Source organism: Chiloscyllium plagiosum, unplaced genomic scaffold (assembly GCF_037043375.1).
Source record: "Chiloscyllium plagiosum isolate Xiang-an unplaced genomic scaffold, Cpla_swu_hap1 HiC_scaffold_1, whole genome shotgun sequence".
Classification (NCBI taxonomy): domain Eukaryota; kingdom Metazoa; phylum Chordata; class Chondrichthyes; order Orectolobiformes; family Hemiscylliidae; genus Chiloscyllium; species Chiloscyllium plagiosum.
In genome coordinates this window covers 59,105,097-59,130,352 of record NW_028270139.1, presented here as the reverse complement: position 1 = coordinate 59,130,352, position 25,256 = coordinate 59,105,097, and the positions used below count along the sequence as shown (strand labels likewise).

The 25,256-nt window shown below is 41.1% G+C and overlaps 1 protein-coding gene across 3 annotated transcripts in view; it reads right to left on the bottom strand.

The window, feature by feature from the left end:
* The window catches only part of pcdh7b (protocadherin 7b), a 393,944-nt gene that overhangs the window by 5,212 nt on the left and 363,476 nt on the right, over positions 1-25,256 (bottom strand). The gene's annotated exons all lie outside the window — the stretch shown is intronic.

The following is a 25,256-nucleotide window of genomic DNA, read 5'->3' as shown; positions in this document are numbered from 1 at the left end:
TCCACTGCAGTAGTTTTGCTCCATTGCAGTAATGTCTCCAATGCTTTGCTGAAAACCATGTTTATCATTTCCCCTGCCCTTTTGGCAAAGCAGGAACAGCTCTCACAAAATATCTAATTCGCAAGTGTATTAATTGTAAATGTCAACAGATATTTCTTCCACATGACATACAAATATAATGGGTGTCTTGCTTTGTACTCTTGCGGGATCTCATGGGTTCCTAAAATGACTTGAATTCTTTTTTTTGAAAACTCAATATTAGCTATTAGGCCTCCTCTAGTCTGCTTAGGTATTCAATACTACCACTGGTCTGATTTCTGGCCTTAACTCCACATTTCTGCCTGTCCTAAATAAACCTCAACTCCCTTGTAGATCAAAAAGTTGACCATCTCGGCCTTGGAGATATTGAATGACCTGCCTCCACTGCTTTCTGCGACAGAAATTCCAAAGATTAATAGTCTTTCCGGAGCAGATATATCTTCTCATCTTAATCTTTAAATGATAGACCCTTTATTTTGAAACCATGTCCCTCTTGTTCCAGACTACCTCATGAGGACAAACATTCTTTTAGCATCTACATTGTCAAGTCCCCTCAAAATCCTATATGTTTCAATAAACTGACCTTTCAACACTGTCAACTCCAATAAGCATAGGCGCAAATTCTTTGTAAGACAACATTTCAGCCCAGGAACAACTTAGTGCAACTTTTTACAAGTGCAACTGTATCCCATCGTAAGTATGGAGACCAGAAACGGTAAGCAGTAATTTCAATTGAGTCTCACCAATGCCCTAGTCAGGTATAGTAAATCTTCTCGACTCTTATTTATCATTCCCACTCCACTGCAACCAAGAATTCAGTTATTTTCTTAATTAGTTGCTGTAACTCCATGTTTACTCTGTGGCCAGATGGGCTGCTCAAAAGGCAGAGTTATGAAAACTGGATGATAAATAAAGCATGCTGGGAAATCAAACCAAGCATTGTTCAAACGTACCTGTGCTAAAAACACTGAAATAAATAAGCTACAGAACCAGACAGGCTGCAGCTACAGACAGCACAATATGCATTCCCAGGACAATAGGAAATATTAAGTTGTTTTCCAGAACAAAGGGGTGCCTCACAGCCCTTGCTTGCGAAAGGCTACCTGACCTATATGCCCTGAACACCTTCAGGAATGGAGGTCAAAGGACCACCCTACCATCAACGCATCAATACCTGATTGGGCCCAATCAATCACAGTAATCAAACCCTGACTGATCGATTGGTAGGAATCAAAGACCCTCCCACAGAGCGCAAAAGCTTCCAGGTATAAGAATCACCGCAACACCACCCTTGGGCATATTAACTCGAGACCAACAGCTGTGAAAAGGAGATTACCCTTTTACAACCAGAAAAAGAAGAAGACCAGACAATCATCACTACGTGGATCAAGGCCAAGATGTGGTGCTTTATGCTAATTCAAAGATAAATTAAAGTACAAGATAGTTAATTAGATTTAAAGCTTTAATCGTTAATTTGAGGTGTATTGTTATTATAGTGTTATGTTGAAACAGATAAAGATTATTTCTTATTACTTTAAAAAGTTGACTCACAGTTCTTTGCTGAATATGAGGATCAATACACACTATGTGGCAGGCACAACCACCCCATTTTGTGATTCACATCCAAGGAAACTCAAAACCCTCTGTACTGCAGGATCTTGTGATGTCCTCCATCTAAAACACATTCTGCTTTGCCATTCTTCCCATCAAAGTGGATACATCCAAAATTTCCCACATTATATTTTGTCTAACAGGTTTTGGTCTACTCACTTCACCTATATCTCTTTGCAAATGCTTTGTGTCCTCATCACAATTAGTTTCATCATGTGAAAAGATGCACAACATATCTGTTTGACGTTTCTGACATTTCCTCATTTGCCATTATTTATTTCATAGCCTCAACACCTAAGAAATGAATACATACTTTAGCTAATGTCTTTCCTTTTTAAACTTGTAGAAGCTCTTACTGTTTATAGTTTTTGCTCATTTATATTTTGATTTTTGACTCCTTACACCTTTTAAGTGAGCTTTTGCTAGTTTCTAGAATTTGCCCAATCTTCTACCCCACTGCTAATCTTAGAAACATTAATAAAGGGTAATTTGACACCACCGTTAACTTTCTTACTTAGCCATAGTAGGTGCATCCTTCTCAATGAGTCTTTCCTTTGCAAGTTAATACAGCTTTGTTGAAGTATCTTAAGTGTTTGCCATTGTTCCTCTACTATTTTACCTTTCCACTTAATTTTCCAGTCCACTGTTGCTAACTTCATGTCTCTGTGTCTTTATTTACGTTTTAGAGACTAATTTCAGACTTGGAATTCTCATTCGCAAACTGAATATGAAATCATGTAATGTTATGATCACTGTAACTTAGAGGATCTTTGCTTTTGAGCTCATTACACATGAGCAGGTCTAAAATTGCTTGCTCCCTGGTTGGCTCTCGAATTCATCCTCAAGGCTATCTGTGGCAATTTGATTTGTCCATTGTGTATGAAGTTAAAAATCACACAACACCAGGTTATAGTCCAACAGGTCTATTTGGAGCTTTTGGTGTGCTATTCCTTCATCAGGTAGCTAAGTAGTGCAGGATCATAGGACACAGATCTAGCCCCACTAGCTACGTGACAAAGCAGCAGCGCTCCAAAAGCTTGTGCTTCCAAATAAACCTGTTGGACTATAACCTGGTATTGTGTGATTTTTAACTTTGTCCATCCCAGTCCAACATCGGCACTGCCACATCATTACATATAAAGTTTAAGATCACCCAGAATTTTGCCACTGATTTCTTATGAGAACCCAAACACTTTACAAATAATCTGTTCTACAGTGTAGAGTTGAGGAGTGGGGATGGGTGCAATAAAATGACCTCTCTAGTGGCTTCTTCCCCTTGCTATTTCTTATCTTCATACATACTGGCTCGACATCGAGATTTGTCTGAGGCTAGGCAATTTCATAGAGTCATAGTGGGTGGCATGTTGGCACAGTGGTTAGCACGGCTGCCTCACACCACCAGAGACCTGGGTTCAATTCCTGCCTCAGGCAACTGTCTTGTGGAGTTTGCACTAACCCTGTTGGCCCATATCCCTCTAAACCTTTCTTAAATACCTGTCCAAATGTCTTTTAAATTCTATAACTGTACTTGCATCTACCACTTTTCCTGGCAGTTCATTCCATATACAAACCACTCTCTGTGTGAAAAGGTTGCCCCTCAGCTCCTTTTTAAATCTTTCTCCGCTCACCTTATAATTACGCTCCCTCATTGTGAACTCCCCTACCACAGGGAAAAAAACCTTGGCTATTCAAAGACTTTATCTATGCCCGTCAAAATTTTATAAACCTCTATAATGCCACATCCCTCCAAACTCCTATGCTCCAATTTTTTAAAAAAGGCCCAGTCTATCCAGCCTCTCCTCAGAACTCAAACCACTGCAGCGACACTGCAACCTCCTCACAGCTCACTCCCCCCCCCACCGCCCCACCCAGCTTTGTGTCATTCACAATGTAGGCTTCAGTGCAGCAGGAGGTTGAAAGACGTCACTTGGACAGGGCATTTTCAGGTGCTGACCTCACACTCTGACTTACAAGGTGTGAAGGGTCCTGATCTGAGGAGAATTGTGGGCACGTCCACTCACTCCTCTCTTTCTCCTCATTTCCCATCTGAATAACCAACAGTCACAGTCGCCTTCCTTAGTGCCACCTCACGCCCATCCTTCACTGTCACTCCTCACAAATGTTGGTGTTTTATCCGCTGCAGGCATTCCATGTCACACACTCATAACTCTCTGGTTTCTCTGTTTGCAGAACTCTGAATTGCTGGTAGTAGCAAATATTGAGGGATCACCGGATTCTGGATTACTGGTGCTGGAAGAGCACAGCAGTTCAGGCAGCATCCAAGGAGCGATCACTATCTAGGGAAGCCCCCCAAGAGTGCCATGGAGGAGGCATCCTTGGAGATTGACAGGGTGTAGACTACATACACATTAGAGATGTAGAGATGGGATCTCCCACATAACTGGTAACAGAACAGCCCATGGCAATGACTAATGTTGATTTATGGTTATATAAACTGTAAGATACACACCAGCAAATGACAGTCATGAATCCTTACTCCATGTCAGTTCTATTTCATGCCTGCAATCTCCTACTATGTCCTTGAATTGCTAAGGGGCCAAGGATTCCTCAGAAGAGCATCCTAAGGGTTGACTGTCACTTGCTTTGTGCACTGCACATTGGTGCAGATACACTACCTCAGTGAGTCTCTAAGGTAGTTAGCTAAATTTTCACAGTAAGTGACAGGTCAAAAGTGACTCAGCATTTGAGACAGGGACAGGATACTCCAAGCACTATTCAGTTGCCTCTGATTCAAAGAATAGGACTTCCTGAAGCAGCAATAGAAAATGTGAAATGTTGTCTTAGTATTTCCAGAGGGATCCATCTCTATTAATAGTGCCATGATGTCTTCGGCCTTTTCCTTGATTTTGCCTCCTGGAAAGGTTAGATAGCTGCATGCAGAATCAAGGGTGCAGCTACCCATTAACATCTTTGCTCTGATCAATAAGCACCACTCGAAAAATGACGGAGGAAAGCTTCACTGTAGCCACTGAGCATCTCACTAAAGTAAATAAGTAAGTTGTAGTCCAGCTCTTAATAAACCGAGAAATGTGGATGATTCATGCAAAGCAAGATTGAGAAAGACTACATGAATGTAGGATTCTGTTCCAAGTGCCCTGTCTTTTCTTCATTTACACACCTCCATCAATGAGGTCAGTACATGTTGCTTCCTGCCCAGATGGCCAAGACTGCTCTGTACAGATGCCGGGAGAGCAGACTTTAGCAGGTTACCCAGCGGCACCAAATCCCTGAGGACTTGCACCACAAATATTTCAGCTGCCAGATTAGAGAACAAACTCGGATATAAGGCAAAAAGGAATGGCAAGTTTTTATTGTTAAACAAGGAAAAACTCTTAGGTGTCCATAACAATGTCACCATGTTAATATTTTGAAAATATGAAATGAAAGATAAACTTTACTTCAACTCATCACTGTCCAATCATATCCACTATTGCCATTTGTGTGGTTGATAGCCCAGCATTAAGGAATATGGCTCATGAATAATGCAAGGATTCGCAAGGAAATGAAAGGATTATTGACTATAGGAGGGATTTCTGTCAGGCGGAGCATGCAGAAAACAATGGTTTCAACATTGTTGTGTCATAATACTTGATATGCTGAAGGTATCTGAATCATGCTGTGCTTGTCCATCAAAGGCTTCTTTTGCAACAAGTTGACTAGGCACATCAAGCTCCCCTTCCTTAGAGTCATACAGTCATACAGCTTGGAAACAGACCATTCAGTCGAACTTAGTCCCAAACTAAACTAGTCCCACCTGGCTGCTCCTGGCACAGATCCCTTTCAAACCTTTCCAATTCATGTAGGAGAAAGTGAGGACTGCAGATGCTGGAGATCAGAGTTGAAAGTGTGGTGCTAGACAAGCACAGCAAGTCAGACAGCATCCGAGGAGCAGGAGAATCCTGATGAAGGGCTTTTGCCCGAAACGTCGATTCTCCTGCTCCTCAGATGTTGCCTGATCTGCTGTGCCTTTCCAGCATCACACTTTCCTATTCATGTACCTATCCAAATACCTTTTAAATGTTTAATACTACCCGCATCCACCACTCCCTCAGGAAGTTCATTTCACATGCAAACCATCCTCTGTTTTAAAAAAAATTGCCTCCGATGTCTTTTCCCAATCTCTCTCCTTTCATCTTAAAAATGTGTTCCCTCGTCTTGAAATTCCCCATTCTAGGGAAAAGACAACTTCTCATATACCTGATTATTCTATAAACTTCCATCAGGTCACCTCTCAACCTCCTATTCTCCAGTAAAAAAAAAATCCTAGCCTGTCCAGCCTCTCTTTTTAACCCGGCATACTCCCACACCTGGTAGTATCCTGATAAATTTCCTCTGAACCCTCTCTAGCTTTATAATATTCTTCTCATAACTGGGCAACCAGAACTGGACATAGTATTTCAGAAGAGGCCTCAACAAAGTCCTGTACAACTTCAACATGACTTCCTAACTCTTATACTCAAAGGACTGAGCAATGAAGGCAAGCAATGCTAAACATCTTTTTAATCACCCTGCCTATATTTGACACAAACATCAAAGAATTATGTACTTGCACCCCAGATGCGTCTGTTCTACAACACTACCCAAGGCCCTACCATTAATTGAAATAAGCCCTACCCTTGTTTGTTGTACCAAAATTCAATACTTCTCATTTATCCAGACTGAACTCCATTTGCTATTTTCAGCCCATTAGCCCATTTGATCAAGATCCCTTTGTAATCTTAAAAAACCTTCTTCACTGTCTACTATAGCACTAATTTTGGTGTCATCCACAAACTTACTAACGTGTCTTCTATATTCTCATCCAAATCATTTATATAACTGACAAACAAAAGAGGACCCAGAACCGATCCCTGTGGAACACCGCTGGCACAGGCCTCCAGTCCGAAAAGCAATCCTCTGCCATTACTCTCTGTCTCCTGCTTAGATTATGTATCTAATTGGCAAGCTTACTCTGAATCCCATTTAACCCAACTTTACTAAATCGTCTACATGTGGAACCTAGTCAAAAGCTTTGCTAATATCCAAATAAACAATGTCTACTGCTCTGCCATCTTCAATTGTTTTGGTAACTTCCTCAAAAACCCAATCAAGTTTGTGAGATACAATTTTCCGCATACAAACCATGCTGACTATCCCTAATCAATTTTTGCTTCTCTAAATGTCCATAAATCTTATCTTTTATTATCACCTCCAACAATTTACCCAAAACTGAAGAGAGACTCACAAGTCTATATCCCCCATTCTTGGGAAAAGACAATTTCTCATATACCTCTGATTATTTTATAAACTTCCATCAGGTCGCCTGTCAACCTCCTATTCTCCAGTAAAAAAAAATCCTAGCCTGTCCAGCCTCTCTTTATAACTCGGCATACTCCCACACCTGGTAGTATCCTGATAAATTTCTTCTGACCCCTCTCTAGCTTTATAATATTCTTCTCATAACTGGGCAACCAGAGCTGGACATAATATTTCAGAAGGGGCCTCAACAAAGTTCTGTACAACTTCAATATGACTCCCTAACTCCTATACTCAAAGGACTGAGCAATGAAGGCAAGAAATGACAAACAATGCTTTTTAATCACCCTGCCTATATTTGACACAAACATCAAAGAATTATGTACCTGCACCCCAGATGCCTCTGTTCTACAACACTACCCAAGGCCCTACCATTAATTGTAATAAGTCCTAGCCTTGTTTGTTGTACCAAAATTCAATACTTCTCATTTATCCAGACTGAACTCCATTTGCTATTTTCAGCCCATTAGCAAATTTGATCAAGATCCCTTTGTAATCTTAAAAAACCTTCTTCACTGTCTACTATAACACCAATTTTGGTGTCATCCACAAACTTACTAACCATGTCTTCTATATTCTCATCCAAATCATTTATATAACTGACAAACAAAAGAGGACCCAGAACCGATCCCTGTGGAACACCGCTGATCACAGGCCTCCAGTCCGAAAAGCAATCCTCTGCCATTACTCTCTGTCTCCTGCTTAGATTATGTATCTAATTGGCAAGCTTACTCTGAATCCCATTTAACCCAACTTTACTAATTCGTCTACCATATGGAACCTTGTCAAAAGCTTTGCTAATACCCAAATAAACAATGTCTACTGCTCTGCCATCTTCAATTGTTTTGGTAACTTCCTCAAAAACTCAATCGTTTGTGAGATACAATTTTCCACATACAAAACTATCCCTAATCAATTTTTGCTTCTCTAAATGTCCATAAATCTTATATTTTATTATCACCTCCAATTTATCCAAAACTGAAGAGAGACTTACAAGTCTATAGTTCCCTGGTTTCTCCCTACAACCTTGCTTAAACAAAGGTACAACATTAGCCACCCTCCAGTCATCAGGTACCTCACCCATTGTTATCGATGATGCAAAAGAGGATATAAAGCGTTCCTCACTTATTCAATTCTGCAGCACAACATTGTACAATGTGCAGCAGTCCAGTACCATTCTAGACTCTCTTTGTTGGTGTTTAAGGAAGGCCACCCTCCAAACCGTCTGGGCACCTGAAACACTTCTTTAACCACTCAACGGTTTGCTCATGGGTCATCTGGCACTATGTGCCCGAAAATCAAAAGGGTCAAGAATCAGACAATCGAGTCAAATTAAAATCTCCGGCAGAAACTCATGATCGTGGAGTAGAACTGTTCCCATTTTCATGGGGCTCTGATTGTATCTTTCGTCTATGTCGGTGGTAGGGTTAGTTATTGGCATCATCAATCGCATCATTCATAGGTAGTCCTGATTCTATTGTTATTGCTCGTCTTGTGCCTCATCAGAGGTTCGAGGTGGAGCTGTGTAAGCTACTATCATATTGTAGTGGAGGCCAATACCTGGGAGATAGGTTCACTCAAGGACAAAGGAGGGAATTTATGCATATAGCCAGAGGGAGTGGGTGAGGTCCTCTATGAATACTTTGCATTGGTATTCATGAATACCATACTCATCCCTAATTTTAGCCATCATCCATGAAGGAGAAGGACATGGATGATGGCTAAGATTAGGGAGGAGTATGTTGATAGTCTGGGGCTTGTCGATATTAAGCAGGTGGTGATACTGGGTGTCCTGAAAAACATTAGAATCCCTACAGTGCAGAAAGAAGCCATTCAGCAAATTATATCAATACTGAACATCGAAAGAGCATTAAAGTAGATAATTCTGCAGGGTCTGATGGGATCTATCCCAGGATATTGAAGGGGGAAAGGGAGGAGATTGATGGGGCTTGTATCTTCTTTAGCCACAGGCAAGGTTCCAGAAGACTGGAGAAAAGCCAATGTTCTTCCTTTGTTTCAGAAGGGCAACAGTAATAATCCAGGAAATTATAGGCAGATGAGCCTTCTGACAGTGGTAGGAAAATTATTGGAGAAGATTCTTAGTGACAAGATCTACTTGCATTTGGAAAATAATTGATTTACTGAGATAATTAACATGGCTTTATGCAGTGGTGGGGGATTCTTGTTTCACAAACTTCATTGAGTTTTTTGAGCAAGTAACAAAGATAATTGAAGAGGATATGGCAATGGATGTTGTCGATTTGGAATTTACTGAAGCATGTGACAAGGTCCCTCATGGTAGTCTAGTCCAGAAAGTAAATTGCATGGGATCATGGTAAGGTGACAAATTTGATATAAAATTGACTTGGTCATAGAAAATAGAGGGTAGTTGTAGCGGGGTGTTTTTCTGACGATGTCTGTGACCAGTAGTGCTCTGCAAGTGCTGAGACCTTTGTTGTTTGTAATAACTATAAATGACTTAGATGAAAATGTAAATGGTTGATTAGTACGTTTGCAGAAGACACAAAAATTGGTGAAGTCATAGAAAGTGAGGAAGGTTGTCAAAGGATATAGATCAGTTGAAAAGATGGGCAGATGGGTTAAATGGATTTTAAACTGGACAAGTGTGAGGTGATGCATTCTTGGAGGTCAAATGCAAGAGCAAAGTGTACAGTAAATGGCAGGATCCTTAGGAGCACTGATATACAGAGGGATCTTGGGTGCAAGCCATAGGTCCCTGAAAGTGGCAACGCAAGTGATAAGGTGAAAAGCTTGCTTCCTTCACTGGTTAGGGCATTAAGTGTAAGAGTTGGCAAGTCATGTTGCAGCTGTATAAGACTTTATTTCGGTCACCTTTGAAGTATTATGTTCAGTTCTGGTCCCAATACTGTATGAAGGATGTGGAGGCTTTGGAGAGGGTGTAAAAGGTATTTATCAGAATGTTGCCTGGATTGGCGTGTATTAGCTATAAAGGAGAGGTTGGATAAACGTGGATTATTTTCTCCAGTGTACTGGCTGAGAGGTGACTTGATAGAAGTATACAAAATTATGAGAGGCATGGACAGGGTGGATAGTCGGAGTCATTTTCCCAGGGTGGAAATGGAAAATATTAGGTGGCACAGGTTGAAGTGAGAGGAGAAAAGTTTAAGGGAACTGTGCAGAAAGGTTTTTGACACAGAGCTGGTAGGTGTCTGGAATACCTGCTAGGCGAGATGGTAGAAGCAGATATGTTAGCACAGTTTACCAGACATTTAGATGGACCAATGAACAGGCAGGAAATAGAGTGATAGAGATCATGGGCAGGCAGTTTTGAATGCCATCACAGTGGGCACACAGGCATGGTGGGCTGAAGGGCCTATTCCTGTGCTATTCTATAAAGTGAGAAAAGTCCAAGGTAGCAAAAATGATTTCCAAAATTTTGAAAAGTCACCTTAAGCACAGTGCCAGTACATGTTCAGACTTTCACCTAGTTTCTATATTTAAAGGCTTTGTAGCCTAAAAATATGCTGTACTCTATCTCTGTTGACCCTGGAGAATTTTAGAGACTTTGGGAAACTTGTAAGCTAGCAGTTAAAGGCATGCTGCAGGATTAAATATGTTTTCAGCTTCATTTTTTACATACTTAATTCACAGATGCATCCTCAAGGTGTACCTCATATGCCTTTGAAAGCACATTGGTTAATATACTGAATTGGACACCATGTTGGGCCCCTGATATGGCAATACTTCACACACACCACCCAGTGCGTGAAAAGGTTGCCCCTTAGATCTCTTTTATAACTTTCCCCTCTCACCCTAAACCTATGCCATCTAGTTCTGGTCTCCCCACCCCAAGGAAAAAAACCCATGTCTATTTCCCCTACCCATGCCCTTCATGATTTACTTCTTAATATTTTTAACCCTTCCCTTAACCATCCCCCCACCACATTTCCCCCCCCCCCCTTGCAAGTTACTGTTTTGCCTTAAATCTTTCAAACCTATTTATGTTGCACTCTAAATTAGGGGAAATTCCTTCCTCCAGATCTAATTTCCTCTTACATACTGCAGCAAAAGGAAAGCTGCATTTGTACACAACTGTATCTGAGTTTTCTCTTGCAAGGATAGATTGAAAATGAAATTCAGTAATGTCAACCTTTGTAAAAACTAATTCTCATCGGTGGAAAGCATTTCTGACTTGCTTCAAAAACACCAATAAATCCTGATTCAACTGCAATTCCTATTGCCTGGTCCTGCCAGTGATAGATAACAAAAATATTGAAGATAGTCAGCCCCACCAGTCCTTGAATCAAATGTACGTTCTGCAAATTCCACACTGCACATATTAAGAATCAAAATATTTCCTGCTCATTTAACCAAATCTACCCTCTACATGCTAAAGTATCAATTTATTACATCCTCAGAACACAGGGCAGAGATGCTGAAGAAATATAGAATCTGTTCTTTTTCATTCAATTTTACAGTCAGTAGTGAAGCAGTGGTGTATGTGCTTAAATCAATTTACTTTTCTCAGTGGCTGTTTGTTTAGAACATTACCTATTGGCTGCAGGGTGGATCCATCAGCGAGGTACATGGGGAGACCTGGTGAAATGGTGCATTGCTGGTGAAGCCCCACCCTGTTTGATAACAAAAGCATAATATGCACCCCTAAAGACCTGTCTTTACCTCAATGACAGGCAAGTACATGTAATAATTTTAAGTGTTTTCTGCTTTTAATTTCAGTCCCACCTCCATTTTTTTTCCCAACACTAGACTTCCAAGACAACAATGGAACTGAGGCATCTGTTGGCAGGGACAGTGATGGGAGTGTGGAAGGAGTACTGAGAGTGGTGGGTGTTCTGCCTTCACCATGTATTTGTACCTAATGTGGCAAAATTTGAGTTATCTCATGTAATATAAGAAATGAACATAGGTAACTTAACAATGAAAGAACCAACAGACAATTATTGGAGCTCACTGTTATATAAAACACAAGGTGCTCAGTCACTTCAATGTCTGGGCTAGTATTTGGTCACACACTGTACCAGGTAAAAACAATGACTGCAGATGCTGGAAACCAGAGTCTAGATTAGAGTAGTGCTGGAAAAGCACAGCAGGTCAGGCAGCATCCGAGGAGCTGGAAGATCGATGTTTCGGGCAAAAGCCCTTCATCAGGAATCCTGATGAAGGGATTTTGCCCGAAATGTCGATTTTCCTGCTCATCAGATGCTGCCTGACCTGCTGTGCTTTTCCAGCACCACTCTAATCTACACAATGTACCATGCTTCCATCAGTATATCATGATTTAAGTGGCCTGAGTTAAGATGGAGTATGTCATCTTTATACCATCTGGTCATATGCTGTCTCTTAAAGGTATTCTGATGCATTAAGTGTTGACATAATAAAACAGTTAGCAGTGTGCCAAGGAAGAGGTATGCTGGATTCACTGACTGACCACAACAGGCCATCAATGTGGGTTTCCTCGGAAGCCCTTTCAGGAAGAATTCAATTTCTGGATTGGAGTATAAGGTGTTCATCAGAGGTGATTGTGCCACTGCAATCTTAATAGTAGCAAACATCTTACATTTGAGGCATCAAATCAATTTCACACTGTTTCTTGTCTGTCTGAAGTTTGTAGGTTATGCTGGCATATGGTCCCGCAAGTATCAGCTACCTCCTGAAATTGTAGGACATCCTTTATATCTAGTCTTGTGATAGTCAGATTCCCAATAGACATTGTCTATCCCTCTCCATAATTATTGTCCAGTGGGTTTCTTTGGATAGCTATCAGAAGTGGGGGAATTGGTTGCTATTTCCCCTCCCTTGCTCAGTGGTCTTTGTCACACAATCAAGATCAGTCGCTTGATTACTTTCTGGCAATCAAAGAACAGACAGGCTAGGTGGGCTAGTTATTACCTACACCATTCAGGAGACCCTGTATTTTTATTCTCTGAATTCTGAAATTAAATTCTGTTAATAAAGCAATTCTAATATTTTAGCAGTTTAGGGAACCATGGATATTAACTGCTATTCAAAATAAATGAGAAATCTACTTTTCAAAAATTGAATAGAATTCAAAGATGTAAGTGAGATAAATTCTATTGGTTAAACTTGATCTGTTGAAACTAATGGCCCTCTTCAATGACCAATCCCTTTGACATTTGTAAATGCATCTGTCACTTTAATGCTTTAATGCAGGCAATAACACACTTTTGGATGTGGTTTAATAATTACAGCTCATGGAACTTCATTGCAAAGTAAACACAAAAGGAAAGAGAAAACAAGCATAATCATGAAAATATTATATCCGATATAATTGATTAATACTGTTTTGTGGAGTCATACAGTGGATCTGGGCTCTGTGCCATTATTGTAATATGTACTTCATATTTGAAAGAATCAGCATATTTCCATACACGTAAGGATAGAAATACCTAAACAGCAACTGAAGAATATTCTAGCAGTGCTATAACCTAAGCCGTAACTATCACCCTGAATAGGCTTTTACAGTGTTTATCAGCACACTGGTGCAAAACAGCTGTGGGATAAATTTGTTGAAATAAAATCAACCACATAATCCAAATTTGAGATATACAATGAATATTACAAGTATTAATTTGTCAATTATTAATTGAGCATTTATGTTTTATGACAGAATAAAACCAATAAGCAACAATCAAGCCTTGTTTTATTTGTAGCAACCTTGATTGCAGAAGAGTTGAAAAGTGTGGTGCTGGAAAAGCGCAGCATGCCAGGCAACATCTGAGGAGGAGAATCGACGTTTCGGGCATATGCCCTTCTTCAGGAATGAGGCTGGTGTGCCAAGCGGGCTGAGATAAAAAGGAGGGTGGGTGGGGGGAATTTGGAGGAGGGGCGCTGGGAATACGATAGATGGAGAGAGGTGAGGGTGATAGGCCAGAGAGGGGGTGGGAGCGGAGAGGCAGGAAGAAGATTGCAGGTCAAGAGGGCAGTGCTGAATTCAGGGGTTGGGACTGAGATAAGGTGGGGGGAAGGGAAATGAGGAAGCTGGAGAAATCTACATTCATCCCGTGTGGTTGGAGGGTTCCTAGGCGGAAGATGAGGCACTCTTCCTCCAGGCATTGACCTGTATGTCCTTGCCAGAGTGGGAGGGGGAGTTAAAGTGTTCAGCCACAGGGCGGTTGGGTTGGTTGGTGTAGTGTCCCAGAGGTGTTCCCTGAAACGTTCTGCAAGTAGGTGGCCTGCCTCCCCAATGTAGAGGAGACCACATCGGGTGCAGCGGATACAGTAAATGATGTGTGTGGAGGTGCAGGTGAATTTGCGACGGATATGGAAGGATCCATTGGGGCCTTGGAGGGAGGTGAGGGAGGAGGTGTGGGCGCAAGCTTTGCACTTCTTGCGGTTGCAGGGGAAGGTGCCGGGAGTGGAGGTTGGGTTGGTGGGGGGTGTGGACCTGACAAGGGAGTCGCTGAGGGAGTGATTACTCTGGAACGCTGATAGCGGTGGGGAGGGAAATATATCCCTGGTGGTGGGGTTTGTTTGGAGGTGGCGGAAATGACGGAGGATGATACGATGTATCCGGATGTTGGTGGGGTGAAAGGTGAGGACCAGTGGGGTTTTGTCCTGTTGGCGATTGGAGGGGTGGGGTTCAAGGGCGGAGGTACGGGAAGTGGAGGAGATGCGGTGGAGAGCATCATTGACCACGGTCGGAGGGGAAATTGCAGAAGAGTCACAGCACAGAAAAAAGCCCTTCAGTCCACCATATCTATGTTAGTCAAAAACAATCAATTAACTATTCTCATGTTATGAAGATGTGGGTGTACTTTAAGAGACTTAAAAGCAGCAGAACTACCGTTCACAGCACCAAGTGTTCTCAATAAGGTAACAATGTACCATTTGGTCGAACAACTCGATTAGCTCATTGCCTAGAGACAAAAACAAATTTGAACTCGGCCAATCAAGTTTAAATAATTTTCCAAAAAGTACCAACTTCCAATCAAGTTTGAATTGAGTATATTTTCAATCTTAAAAGCTAAAGACACAATCCGATGCTCCGGGCTATAAAACTGGGGGAAAATTGAACAGTTGGGAGGAGAACTGCCAAGCAACGCTGATAGGGGAGGGGAGGGAAATATGTCCCTGGTGGTGGGGTCCGTTTGGAGGTGGCGGAAATGACGGCGGATGATACGTTGTATATGGAGGTTGGTGGGGTGATAGGTGAGGACCAGTGGGGTTCTGTCCTGGTGGTGGTTGGAGGGGCGGGACTCAAGGGCGGAGGAATGGGAAGTGGAGGAGATGCGGTGGAGGGCATCGTCGACCACATCTGGGGGGAAATTGCGGTCTTTGAAGAAGGAGGCCATCTGGGTTGTACGGTATTGGAACTGGTCCTCCTGGGAGCAGATGCGGCCGAGACGAAGGAATTGGGAATATGGGATGGCGTTTTTACAGGGGGCAGGGTGGGAGGAGGTGTAGTCTAGGTAGCTGTGGGAGTCGGTCGGTTTATAGTAAATGTCCGTGTTGATTCGGTCGCCCGAGATAGAAATGGAAAGGTCTAGGAAGGGGAGGGAGGAGTCTGAGACGGTCCAGGTGAATTTGAGGTCGGGGTGGAAGGTGTTAGTAAAGTGGATGAACTGTTTAACCTGCTCGTGGGAACACGAGGCAGCGCCGATACAGTCATCAATGTAGCGGAGGAAAAGGTGGGGGTTGGTACCAGTGTAGTTGTGGAAGATGGACTATTCCACATATCCTACGAAGAGGCAGGCATAGCTGGGGCCCATGCGGGTGCCCATGGCTACTCCTTTGGTTTGGAGGAAGTGGGAGGATTGGAAAGAGAAGTTGTTTAGGGTGAGGACCAGTTCAGTCAGTCGAAGGAGGGTGTCAGTGGAAGGGTACTGGTCGGTACGGCGGGAAAGGAAGAAGCTGAGGGCTTTGAGTCCTTCGTGATGGGGGATGGAGGCGTACAGGGACTGGATGTCCATGGTGAAGATAAGGCATTGGGAACTGGGGAAGTGAAAATCATGGAGGAGGTGGAGGGCGTGGGTGGTGTCCCGAACGTAGGTGGGGAGTTCTTGTACTAAGGGGGACCTCCACACCTCCACACACATCATTTATTGCATCCACTGCACCCGATGTGGCCTCCTCTATATTGGGGAGACAGGCTGCCTACTTGCGGAACTTTTCAGAGAACACCTCTGGGACACCCGGACAAACCAACCCAACCACCCCGTGGCTCAACACTTCAACTCCCCCTCCCACTCCACCACGGACATGCTGATCCTTGAACTCCTCCATCGCCAGACCATAGCAACACAACGGTTGGAGGAAGAGCGCCTCATCTTCTGCCTAGGAACCCTCCAACCACAAGGAATGAACTCAGATTTCTCCAGTTTCCTCATTTCCCCTCCCCCACCTTGTCTCAGTCAAATCCATCGAACTCACCACCGCCTTCCTAACCTGCAATCTTCTTCCTGATCTCTCCGCCCCCCCCCACCCCACTCCGGCCTATCACCCTCACCTTGACCTCCTTCCACCTATCGCATTTCCAATGCCCCCTCCCCCAAGTCCCTCCTCCCTACCTTTTATCTTAGCCTGCTGGACACACTTTCCTCATTCCTGAAGAAGGGCTTATGCCCGAAACGTGGATTTTCCTGTTTCTTGGATGTTGCCTGACCTGCTGCACTTTTCCAGCAACACATTTTCAGCTCTGATCTTCAGCATCTGCAGTCCTCACTTTCTCCTCGAAAATCTCCTCTGCACCCTCTCTTGTACAATCACATTCCTCTTATAATGTTGATTTCAGAACTGCACACAATACTCCACATGGTCCAAGTTTCTGAGCAATCACATGTTTATGAAGCAAAGCATTGTTCAGCTTTGAAATTATAATTAAAGTAAAACTATTTTGTCTGTGCCTGTAAAGAATGAGTTGCATCCTTTTGTAAATAGTTGTTAGCATTAGAAACAAAACAAATACTGTATCATTATTGCCCATAAAGTCAGTACTGCTCTTTCAAAGTTTTATTTTTGAAATTCTCAAACAGTGAATTGTAAAATGAAAAATTATGCAGCTTTACTTGCATACAACACCAATGCTCTTTCATGGTTGTAAAGACCAAGAGTGAGTATCTGGCGGAAGAAGTTTAAATACTTTTTACAATTGATGTTTGGCGAGAGTATAAAATTAAAAAGCACTTTCACTGATCCAGTTAGACTACTGTGCCATAAAGAATTGCAATATGTCCTTACCATTTAGAGCCTTGGAGCATTTAAAATGGTCATTAATTCTGAACTCTGTCGAATTTTCCAATTTTAACAAGCATGATCATTTTTATTGGTTTCTATATTGAGTCATGGTACTAAACCAGCATTGTAGATTGGTGACTCAATGCTTTGATAATTCTATGTTGAGTTAAAAGGGCACTGTGAAATTAGTTTCCCTCCTTTCTCTAAGGTGATAACAAAAAAGTGACAGTTTCCATATGGCTTATACTTCCAGAGATAAATTTATATTATGAATTAGTCCTATAAAAGTGTAATTCCTTATCTTGTGTTACACCAACTATATAAAAATTCAGGAGACAGGAGGATCAAAATCAATTAATAACAACAGCATGCTTTGATTCAAAGTGCTGCTCTGCACACCTCTCACTAATAATACAGGAAGTTTAAGAGATAAGATAGCTTACTGCATTCAACACTAACACAACTAAAGGGTACTACAGCTTTGATAGTGAGTTAGTAATTCACAGTGGTTCCAGAAACTGCAACAGCTACAATAATAGCATGCAACAATGTTTAAAAAAAACGTTTTGACAGGGCAACCTCATTCCAATATTACTTCTGTGTTTGTCATTCAATGTGCAATGCTCAAGATAAACTTCAGCATTTAAAAGACCCATCCACAGATGGAATTTGGAGAAATTAGGAGCTACAGAAAACTAAGGAGGAAGTATTGTGATGGAATCCTGAAGGACTGGGGCAACATCAAGATTCAACAATATCTCGTTTGATGTGATGGTACGTGGTGCAGAAGACAGAACCTCTTCCCTAGCATAGGCAGAATAACCTGCTGTTACAACAAAGTGTGTGGTTGTAGAAGACAAAGGCCAGACTCAGTCAGAGAATTACAGAAGAGGCCATTTGGCTCAAAGAGTTTGCATCGAAAACTACTCTAAATCTGCACTAGTCTCACTTTCTAGTGCTTGACCCATAGCCTTCAATTTTATGATACTTAATTGTTCATCAAATAACTTTTAAAAATGTTGAGAGTTGTCCTACAACTCCCCTCACAGGCAGTGTATACCAGATTCTCTCTGAGAGAATTTTCTTTTCCTCAAATCTCTAAATTTGCTACCTTTCACATGAGAAATATGCCTCCTTGTTACTGGCTCTTCAACTAAGGGCAACAGCTGCTTTCATGCTGTGATCCTCATAATCTTATACACCTCTATCAGGTCCCCTTTCCATCTTCTCTGCTTTATAATCAATTACCTAAGCTGATCAGCCTCTCGTCATCGTTGAACTGCTCTGGTCCTGACAACATCCTAATGAATCTCCTCTGCACCCCACCAGTGCAACCAGTGGTAAACAGAACTGCACATAATACTCCAGCTGTGGCCTAACCAAGTTTTGTACAGTTCCAACATAACCTCCTTGCTCTTGTAACTTAGATTAATCCAATATTGATAAAGGCAAGTGGCGCATGTACCTTTTCAACTATCCTATTCCTGCCACTTTCAGGCATCTGTGGAAAAGCATCACAAAGTTTGCTCTGTTACTCTAAGCTTTTTCGTGACCTGCCATTCGTCAAGTACCCTCTTGTCTTGTTAATTCTTCCTCCTCACACTTACCAGGGTTAGATTCCATCTGCCATCAGAACTAACAACAGGAATATCATGCCATATTATGGATTCAATTCAGGAAACACCTTCATGATCTAACTCTAGGAAAATTGAGTACAGTTGAACATTTACCTCCATCTTGTGGTCCATAGCAACAGTCCCACCCTCACTTCATCATGTCAATCTTAATGTGCACTTTAAGTTAGCAGCACACACATCATTATCTATCCATTTTCTCACAACATCATCTGTCCATCATTTGTGCAATTTTGATGTCTTCATAGTAATTTCACGAAATGCATTGCAGCTAGCAAGTGAACACATCCCAGTGTAGTAACTCATCAGATAGTACTTCTGCCTATTGCAGAAGAAAGCATACAACAGTAGAGCGAGGAATAAAACTAGAGTGGGCTTCCACAGATTTCCCAGGGAATAGCTGCAGAGGAGGAAGAAGAGGAGGAAGGTGGAGATGAGTAGCTTCATTTAAAACGCAATTATTCGTAGGATTAGATCCATTCCATGATCAGTACTGACTGTGGATGTCTCTGGAAAAATCAGCATTTATTGCCCATCCCTGATCTTTCTTGAGGTGTTGGTGAGCTGCATTCTTGAACAACTAGCCTATCTGTGGAAGGTAATCCTATAGTTATTAGGTAGGGAGCTTCAGGATTTTGACAAGTCCATTTCAGCATCCCTGACCAAAGGAGATGCAGAGGCTGGAATCTCGCTGATTTATAGTTACAAAATTAAATATCAATAGCCTGTGTGCTACATAGTGTTCAGTTGCATCGACTTGATTTCAGTTGTGAGTGAAATATGAACTTGTTCATGGTACTAAGTTACAACATTCTTATCTTGCCATTACAAATTTATATGTATCCTCACCATCACCTTTCTCTCCAGCATATATCATCAGTCGGTGGATCTCCCGGGTGATAAAACCTCAGAAGAGCTGATTCCTTCTGATGATGCACCATCATAGGACATATGCCAAGTGTGCATTACCTCAGTTGTTCATACTTCAGTGGCTTCACCTGAGCAAGCAGTTGGATTTTCATCTGGTTCCTCACAATTCACAAGTGAGTTGGACTAGATAGTAGTGGCAAAGTCGCCTTTGCAGCATGGGATAGTTCTCTCCAAATTCCATTCAACTGAATACAGATGCTGCCAGCCAGGCCATGCAAGGATAATCATCAAGGGAGAGCAGCAAGTCTTTGATTTATGGGCAGGCTTTCCATGCACATTGCTCACAACTGCATGGAGAATAGAAGAGCCAACTCAATCTAATGTAGGTTGATATCAAAGAGCACTCTGGGGCTATCTCCTGGAATGGGTAGAGGGATCAACTCCAGAATATCCATCATGGCGATAAAATGACAACATAAGGCTTGAGTATGGCTGTGCAGAATCGAGATGACTGACTATCTGGTACTCTGAACAGAATGATGTACACCTTAGTCTTGGTCTTGCAGCACGTCACTGATCCCTCCAAACTGCAGATTCGCAGAGTATAAGTGTGCTGTTGCCCATGAGAGGGATACTGAAGGCCACTAAGAACATTAAAGGCTTTGGCAACAGAAGGGTAGAAGAGATTGTTCTCGTGGGATGGGCTTCACTTGAACCATGTTGGGACCAGTTGCTGGAGAACTGAATAACTAGGGTTGTAGAGAGGGCTTTATATTTTTTTTTGTTGGGTGGGGAGGATTTGGAAAAAGGGAAGTAAAGGCTTACAAAGCAAAAGGATATGGCAGCAACAATTTGGATAACAATACCCAGAGTGGGACAGGCAATAACACAGTATACAAATGTGGAAAAAACAGCAGTAAAATAGCAGGGATAAAATGGAAAAAAGGCAAAATTAATGGTTCTTTACTTGAACATATGTAGTATTCAGAACAAAATAAATGTATTAAAAGCACAAATAGAGGTAAATGGATCTGATATGAAAGCCATTATGAACACATGACTACAAGAAGAATAAAGCTGGGAACTAAATATTCTGAAGTATGTGGCTGTTGAAAGGGGGGTTGGGGTAGAATTGTTGATAGCAAGAAATCCTGTTGAATAGAAAGATTAGAATCCATTTGGGTGGAGGTAAGAAATAAAAAGGGGAAGAATAACTCCAGTTTGAGTAGTCTGTAGGTCCCCTGACAGTAGGATAGAACGGGACAGAAAAAAAATAATCTGGAGATAATGCGAACATGTAGCACAGGCACTATATTAATCAGCCAATATAACAAATACTGGTGGTGAGTCAGAGCATTTCGAAAGTTTTAAAAACCAACAAAAAATTACCAAAAAAAAAGGAGAGGATAAATCTTGAAGGTAAACTTGCAAGTTAAATAAAGATGGGCAGCTAAAACTATACAAGGCACCAGTCACACAACAGCTGGAATACTGTGAACAGTTTTGGTTCCTTTGCCAATGGAAAGGAGCCAGTCCAGAAGACTGGGTAAAGAGAGGTAGTCTTATGAGGAAAGGTTGAGCAGTTTGGACATGCACTTGCTGGGACATAGATGAGATGTGACCTGATGGGAATATTCAAAATTCTTAGGGGTCATAATGGGGCAGATGCAGATAGGTTGTTTCCCATTGTGGGAAAGTCTCAGACCAGAGAGCATAATCTTATATTAAAGGTCACAAATTAAACACTGAGATGAGGAAGCTTTTTTCTCTCTCAGAGGGTCATGAATCTGCGGAATTCTATAAATGGAGAGCCATTGAGGTTAGGTCATAAAATATATACAAGACTGAGAGAGATTGTACCTAATACTGATAAAATATGAAAAGGACTGAATTTTTCATCATATAACTTATTCCTGACTCCCCAGAACATGTCCACCATCTACAAGGCATAGCAGTGTGATGGAATGCTCACCATTTGCCTGCATGAGTGCAATTCAACCACACTCAAGAAACTTGACACTGTCCAGGATAATACAGCTATTTAATCAGCACCCCATCCACTACCTTCGACGTTCTCTTGCTCCACTGCCAGCAATCAGTAAAATTTTAATCAGCAAGGGAATCAGGGTTATGGAGAAAAAAGTCTAGAGTTATCAGATCAGTCATGACCCCACCTAATGGCAGCCCTTGATGGGCTGAATGGTGTACTTCTGTTCCTACATTTGTGGTCCTGTGGTAGAAGATGGATTGAGCATAGTGAGTTGATACTATGGCTTTAAGAGGTGCATTTTGTCCTGTTACTTATGAAAAGAGGTTGAGACACAGGTGTAGAGTGTCCTGTCCCAAGCCAATTAAGTAAACATCTTTTTTTAAAGTTGGAAGAATAGAAGCAACCTGAATAGGTGGGGTCAAACTCCCCAGAACAAGGATGTGACCTTACATTTCAGCAAGTTGCTGAGTCTTGAAGCTGAATGTGGATGCTGTTATTCCTCTCTCTCTTGCAGCTAAAAACTGGGGTTCTCTTCCTGCTGCTAGAATTACACGTGAGACAATCTATTTTACTGAATTTGCCTCTGCCAAGGGTACGTTTGGGGCATATTACTATATTAGAACAGTTGCTGTTTAGTTATTAAACAAATTATTATTCTGTTAAGTTTTACAAAAAGTTTGCCAAATTATTCCAATTCTTCTTTCTTTGGTTTGTATTTTAGCTATAGTATAAGAATAAAGTGTGTTTTGCTTCAAGTCTGCTAGTTTGACCAATCAAATTGCATCCAGAACACAATGCCTTTATACTTGTCTTTAAAAATAGGAACAAGTTGGGGGTCTAGCTTATATTCTTAATATATTTTGAGGGGCTTGGGCCTGATCCATAATAATAGGCAAGTTTCTTGGAAAAGGTAGAGAGTGACCATTGGAGATGATTGGGACAGCTGTCCAGTACTAACAATTAACTGAACTTTATGGCAATAATAATTTTTCATATATGTGAGGTGATGCATTTGGACAGGTTAAACAAGACAAGGGAATACATGATGAATGATAGGATCTGGGATGTACTGAGTATCTCTAAGATATCAGTATGGGTGGATAAAGTGGTTAAGGCAGCAGATGATATACTTGCCTTTATTAGTTGAGGCATAGTTTAACAGCAGGGAGGGTATGCTCAAAAAATATTAAATGTGAATTAGGCCACAATTGGAGTATTGTGTGCAGTTCTGGAATCCATTGATTATAGGAAGTGTGCAATGGCAATGGGAGAGGATCCAAAATATATTTACTAGGATGTTGTCTGTGCTGGAAAGTTTTAATTATACAGAGAGACTGGTCACACTGGAGTTGTTTTCCTTAGAACAGAAGAGATTGAGAGGGGACATGGTTGAGATGTAGAAAATTATGACAGGCATAGATAGATTTCTTCCTGTTTATCCTTTCCCCTTGATGGAGGGATCAATGACCAAACAGCAGAGATTTAAATAAGAGGCAGAAGGTTTAGAGATGTGAGGATTGTTTTTCTTAAAAAAAAAGATTCCAGAATGAGCCTGACATACCTAACAAAGTTTTCTTTTATTTAGTTTACGTGAAGATTAGTCACTGGAAAGTATTGACGAGTCTGCAGATTTTCTTCAAGAATAGAACAGACATGTATTACATAAAAGAAGAAAGGAAACAACATATCAATAAAGAAGACAATTAGAATGTCTTAATCCAAATAACATTACAAAGTTTCAATCTGTTTCCCAACACCATCAGTTACAGAGAGTCAATTCCAGAGGAATTACTCCTTGATCTCAACTACTTAAGTTTTGATCCATCTAACTCATCACAGTTTCTTTGCTGTACATTGTGGAAACAAATTAATGAGTCATTTCCAAAACTGCTGGCATAAATTCTTCACAAATCTGAGAGCTTCAACTTTCTTAATTCTAATGACCTGCAGATTTCTAAAACTCTCCTGATTTGGATGATTCACATGCTAAAGCTTTCTGCTGAGGTGACTGGTTAGCTGGACTGTCAGGAACTCCTTCTCACAGAGAAACTATACTCGCTTCTGAAATCAACATTGATACTTTCCGAACTCAAATCAGAAAATACTTGCTCAATCATAAATTCTGCCTCTATTTTGAAATACAAATTGTGAAAATCATGTGTGTTTGTGTGCATATATTTCACATCATGCAATGGACTTCATCTCATTATTCTACAGCAAGGCCTGCCATGCATGATGTGGATAAAGAAAAAATCTCTGAATAAATGTTGATTAAAAGCTTCACAGAACCACGTTGGTGTAATTCATACAAAGTAAAATCTTAAGCAGCAGCTTGCATCAGAAATGGTATTAACTTGCAGTCCAATGCAAAAAGAACTGCAGTGAAATTCCACTGGGAATTGTCAGGAAAGAATCCACCAGATTGCATTCCAGTTTAATATTACTGCAATTCCTTTGAGACTGAACCATTGCTGATATCAATTACAATTTGAACTACTTGCATGTGATTTGGACAATCCCTCTGTGAAAACCCTAATGGATTCCAACTGAGCTCTAAGGGAATAAAGCAATCCTGTATCAGTTACAATTAGAGTTGCTCCTGAAAGTTCCACTTTGTACTTAACAAGTCACAATAGTCACCATTCTTTGACTATTCTCATCACAAAATGTGTGAATTTTATGTGAGTTAAAGCAACACACTCAGTAGCATGACCTGACAGCACTCAACACTTGTCATATGAGACAAAAAACAATTGGCATTATGGAGACAGTAGAACACAGGAGACAGGTGTAAAGGAATAAATACAAATATTACTGGAACACAGAACATCATAAAACATTTACTGAGCATCAGTGTAGCTCAGTTGTAGCAATGTCATTACATAAGCCAGAGAATCATAGAGTTGTTATAACACAGGAGGGCATTCAACTGACCACATTCATGCTTGCTCCTTGAAATTTAAGCTCCTATCATTTCCTATAGCCTTCAATATTGTTCTCCTCAAACTGTTGTCCAATTCCGTTTTGAAATTCACATGAACCTGCCTTCGCCAAACTCAGAGGCAGTGCACTCCACTCACTGCAACAGGAACAATCTTTCCTCATCTAATCTGTCCATAACGTACGGTTTTGAAAACCTACAACAAATCTCCTGTTTAATCTTGAGTCGTGACCTCAATTTTTCTTGGAAAGTAAATACACAGGATGCCATAGCACTCTACAAATCCTGTAATAATTGTTAACATCAATCCCTCAAAGATGTGTTTATCATTTATCTTGTATGCTTTTTGCATTAGAATCTATAGTATCCAAAAAAGGTTATTTGCCCACATTGGTTTATGTCTATGCTCATACTGCATATGAACCATGTAATATTCTATGGACTTTTTCCAACTGTGCTCCCTTATTCCTCTGCTCCATTCTCTCAGCCATCTCTTAAATGCCTCTTAAATGCCTCGATGCCATTTGATTCAACCATGCCAAAAAGCAGTAAGCAAGCCCAAACAATAGCTACTTGGATTTGTTAGTGTCTAACTTAAATTTACATCCCTTGTGTAGGCCCCACAAATTGTCTGAAAGATGCAAAACAGTTTCTTCAC